This window comes from Mastomys coucha, unplaced genomic scaffold, assembly GCF_008632895.1.
Source record: "Mastomys coucha isolate ucsf_1 unplaced genomic scaffold, UCSF_Mcou_1 pScaffold14, whole genome shotgun sequence".
Lineage (NCBI taxonomy): Eukaryota > Metazoa > Chordata > Mammalia > Rodentia > Muridae > Mastomys > Mastomys coucha.
In genome coordinates, this window is record NW_022196896.1 from 82,121,796 (window position 1) to 82,126,967 (window position 5,172).

General features: G+C 41.5%; 1 long non-coding RNA gene and 1 pseudogene across 7 annotated transcripts in view; both read right to left on the reverse strand.

Annotated features, from left to right (window-relative positions):
• Nucleotides 1–65, reverse strand: LOC116089550 (annotated as a pseudogene).
• The window catches only part of LOC116088441, an 83,248-nt gene that overhangs the window by 10,613 nt on the left and 67,463 nt on the right, over nt 1–5,172 (reverse strand). For 4 of the 7 annotated variants that reach the window (XR_004117890.1, XR_004117892.1, XR_004117888.1 and 1 more), the window contains one exon: nt 695–880. The exons of the other annotated variants lie outside the window; for them this stretch is intronic. This is a non-coding gene — a long non-coding RNA (uncharacterized LOC116088441). The remainder of the gene's footprint in view (nt 1–694; nt 881–5,172) is intronic. 7 annotated transcript variants of the gene reach the window in all.

Below are 5,172 nucleotides of genomic sequence, written 5' to 3' on the forward strand. Positions count from 1 at the left end.
CAGGGGCCATGCTAATCTTCTCTGTATCGTTCCAATTTTAGTATATGTGCTGCCGAAGCGAGCACACATTATAAAATATTAATTGGCCATTTGTACTTCTGCATTTGTTCCCTGGGTCTTCCCTCTTTTGATCTGAATTGTTTTCTTGCTGTCTAGTTTTTGAGTTCTTTATACATTTTAGATGTTAATCCTTGTATATCTGTCTGTAGGTGTGCATGTGTATCTGAATGAATGCTTATGTGTGTGTGACTGTGCACATATAGAAGCAAGAGGAGGATATCAGGAGTTTGACCTGTCTCCCTCTGCCTTATTCCCTTGAGACAGGGTCTTTAATTGAACTTGGAGCTAGACTGGTGGCCAGAAAGTCTCAGGGATCCTCCTGTCTCCACTCCTCCACAGCAATGGAGTTATGTGTGCTTGTGTGAGAGTTCACCTGGCTTTTTATATCAGTGATGAGTATTTGAAAGCTGATCCTCATACTTGCTCAAGAAGTATTCATACCTGCCGAGCCATCTCCTAGGCCCCTGTCAGATTTTATAGTTGATTTATGCATTAATAGGGGATTATCTTTATCAAGGCCTAATTGAAGGTACAGGAAACACAGCCTTTATCCCTATAGCCACTGCCCCCTCGATGTGTTTAGAGGGGATTAAACATTGAAGCAAGAAGAGAATCACAGAAAGAAAATACTGACCTTGATATGGACATCAGAGATGGGTTCTGTTCTGAGCTATCCTGACACCCAGACATTGTCATTGCTGACAGTGTGACCTGAGACTCCCTGAAGACTCCCAAGCAACTTAGACGTGTTGCTTCCACCAACAGATAGGAAATTGTCTTGTTGGTTTTGTTTTTGTTTTAAAAACCAATCCAAGTGCTGCTAAAAGAAGCATACATATTACAGTAAGTGTGTGTAATTGAGGGTTAGTAAAGAGTCCCACAATTTTACAGTCCTACAAGAGGAGAGGACATGTTGGTGTGTTAGAAAGGGGATGGTGGATAGATAGGTGAGAAAGGACAAAGGGAAAGATAGCTCATGCTACCAGGGGTAAAGGCCCTGGGAGGCTGGGAGGAGACAATAAGGACAAAAAATGCTGAAGGCCCACCTATGGTGCCAATTTTTACTGTGTTACCCATTGTCAGAAATATCTACTATTTTCCCTGACTCCATACATGAAACTTAGACAGGTGTGCCTTCATTAATAGGAAGGCACTGGCTATACATGGGCGGACATTTGGAACACTCTATGAATTCTGATTCATTATTTTTTCCCACACCCTGCAAACACTGTTAGAGAGCAAAGCATCTGCCTGCGATTCATCTTTGAGAAAACTGACTTGGAATCAGGAGTCACCCGTTTCTATTCTGGATTCCGAAGCATATGAAACTCTTGCTCTTGATATTTGACAAGATCATACTATAGCAGCAATGGCTCCTTGAGATTCTTCTGTTAATCACAGCCCTGACAGCCCACGCTCCTCCTGCTGTCTGCCAATAGCTAGTGTAAGTTCCTAGCACTATAAATAGGATCCTCAGCCCCATGCTGGCTCGTTCTCTTCAGTCCTTTTCTTTCTACATTACACCTGTCTACTTTCCTACAACCAGACAGCAACACCTGTCATTAACGCACAGTCTTTGCTCTTTCTGAGTATGGTATTTTTTCCTGGTAGGTCCAACATGTGCCCTTCCTTCCTTCCTTCCTTCCTTCCTTCCTCTCTCTCTCTCTCTCTCTCTCTCTCTCTCTCTCTCTCTCTCTCTCAACTAGCTGGCTCTGAAACCTACCAACAAACCTCAACCCAAGGAGGTGAAAAGGCATGGGATCCTTGGGCACAGAAGAGGTACAGAAGAGAAATAAGAGAAGCATATCTGTTTCTAATTAGGGGGACTCCATTTCTTTTCTTCTTTGTTAGTGCAGCTGACTTTTAAAATTTTTATTATTTATTTTCATTTCATGTGCACTGGTAGTTTGCCTACATGTGTGTATCTGTGTAAGAGTACCAGGTCCCCTGGGGCTAGGATTATACACAATTGTGAGCTGCCATGTAAGTGCTGGGAATTGAACCCAGGTCCCCTAGAAGAGCAGCCAGTGCTCTTAAGTGCTGAGCCATCTCTCCAGCACCTCCATTTATTTTCTTATATTTTTCATTTTCCACTTAAAAAACTAGCCAAGAGACCATGTTTATAGTTGGCATCCTTATTCTTTTGGCCCGTGAATTTTAATGACCAGTGAGCTTGATTTTAAGCCAACTTGACTATGCATGGATCAGGTGATGAGCAAAATAGCACCTAGCCATTAGCCTTTTTTTTTAGGGATCATTCTCAGATGTAAAAGGTAACTACCAGCTCCACAGCCTTTCTTAAGTACTGATATCCAGTGACAAAGTGTGGCAGGTAGACATACTAGCAGCCATCAGGACACTTTCAAATTCCCTCCAAGGTGGCCCGGCTTTGGGGCCTTTGACCACAGTCTGTCCAGTTATGGCCCTGTCACTCCCCTTTCCCAGGTAAGTCCTTAAGAAGCATGACATATCCAATTCCACCTCAGTATTTGCTTTCACAGCACTTGACCTACAGCATTGACAGGCGCTATTATTTGAAAGAGCGATGCTTCTCTGGATGCTTAAAATAAACAGTAGAGTTGCTGAGGCTTCCCTTGGGAATTCTGAGAGACTGTCTGGGAAGGCAAATGGCAAGCACTGACTGCCCATTCCTGGAGTTGCCTGTGGCTCTGGTTCTGCCAGCTGTAAGAGTTCTGGGAAGGGAGGTTTTATCTGTCTAAGCAAGCTAGGAGTATTTGGGATTAAAGACTGAAGCCCCAGCTGCTACTGTCCAGGCTCTTTATGATTTAGCTCCTTCCTATCAGGAAAGGTGAAAGCAGAGTCCTGTGGAGGATTATGGGTAATGAATTCACAACAATTTGGATTTTAATAACTTTATTGTTTTATAGTTGATATGTAATGAGCTATACACCTGAGGTTTGATGAAACCAACACCACAGTCACAATAATGAGCAGATGCAACATCCCTCTTCTTGTCTACTCTTGTAACTTTTCCTCTGGTGTATCACCCATCTTCAGCAACATCTGATTTCCTCTTTTTCACTATAGATTGTTTGCCATATCCTACAACATTATATAACCTGAGGCACTCAGTATGGAATATTCTGTCAGCCTTATTTAGCTCTGTGTACGGATTTTGATTCATGTATGTTGTGGTGTTGACTATTCAATCTTTTTTGTTGCTGCCTAAAAACCCATTGCATGGATTTACCACAGTGTGTAAACTCAGCGGCTTTTTGAGGGTACTCATTTCTTTGCATACATAGGACTCATTTCTTAGTGTACTCATTTCTTTGCATACATAGGACTCGTTTCTTTGCAATTATGAAGAAAAATGCAATCAGTATTTACGCTCAGGATTTTATGTGAGTACCTGAGTGTATTTCTACTGGCTACCCCACTGAAGAAAAGTCTGTTTCCTTCACTAACCAAAATAACAATGAATTGTTTGCATGTAAATCCTAAAGGATGGTAGGGCCCTATGAATCCTCCTTTCCATGAGAAGATATTGTCAGTCCCAAATCTCATGGAGATCCTATCCAGATAATGACAGCTTCTGCAAGTTCAAGAGCACAACAACCCCATCTCTCCCTTCAGCTCCTGAATGCTTCTCACCCTTTCATCTGTGGAGCTCTCTGAATCAAGCATATTATGGCTTGGTATTCAAAAGTGATGTATTCTCTGTACTTTGCACAGTTACACTCGCAGGCACTGCTGACCCCTGCAAAAAGGAGTTTTCTGGCCAAAGCTGATAACACTACTGTTTTATGAGAATAAAACATTTGTTTAGATTTATTTAGAATTATCTAAACATCTAAACAATTATTTGGAAGACAATTTGATATGTATATTTTATCCACTTAACAAAATGACAGCTGTAGCTTCTCTACCAGGAGGCTATGACCTTCCTAGCTATGGCTTTTAACCAGGTATACAGTATCGGACGTGAATTACCTCCCATGGAGTGGGCATTAAATCTAATCAGGAAGTGGCTAGTTATCCTTATGTGGTGGTTTGAACATGCTTGGCCTAGAGAGTGTCATTATTAGGAGATGTGGTCTTGTTGGAGGAAGCGTGTCACTATGGGTGTAGTCAATGAGACCCCCCCTCCTAACCACTTGGAAGCTAGTCTTCTCCTAGCAACCTTCAGATGAAGATACAGAACTCTCAGCAACTCCTGCACCATGTCTGCCTGGATGCTGCCACACTCCTGCCTTCATGATAATAATGGACCTCTGAATCTGTAAGCCAGCCACCATTAAATGTTGTCCTTACAACAGTTGCCTTGGTCTTGGTGTCTGTTCACAGCAGTGAAATCCTAAGACACCTTCTAACAGGCTTGAGCACTGTCGCACTAGTGGGCTGCTCTTGTCTGGCCAGTTGGCATTTTACATGCAGAATCCACAGCTAAATAAAGCTGTTGATGACAGTTCTTCCCAGCCACCCATCTAGCTTATCCCATCAATATGAAGTCTAGCTAGCAGAAAGTAAGCTTCCACTTGGCTTGTTTTGTCCTGTGATCAAGGTATGTATTATTCCATTTTTTGAGCTAGTACCAATTATAACTTTCTTTACAAATTTAACTTCTAGTTATTTGTTGGTAGCATAAAGATAACAGATAGATTATTTTCTTAAAGCATACGATTTAAAAACTAGCATTCAAAAGAATGGGTCCCATCATGGCGCCTTCACTCATGTGTCCTGTAATTTGTTCACTTTGGCCATTCTGTCTCGCTCCTCTCTCCCTCCTATCCATGATTACTCTTTTTAGTTTGATTTTGTTTCCTATAACCTTGTTAAACTTATTCTAGGAAACCAATTGTAGATTCCTTAGGATTTTCATTCACAAATAATAATTTTCTTTACAAGTAAAGACAGTTTTATTTCATTCCCTTGCCTTATTAGATTGCCTACAGCATCTTTACACAATGAGAGAGAGGGGGGAAATGCAATCCTTGCCTGGCTTCTGATGTCAGAGAAAACTCACGGAGTCTTTGGACAACAAGAGTGAATTTTATGTGGTTTAATGCCCCTTTTTAGTTTAAGAGAGTCTTCTTTTTTCCTAGATTGTCAGTCAGTTTACGCTTTAATTATTAATAGGTGTTAAGGTTT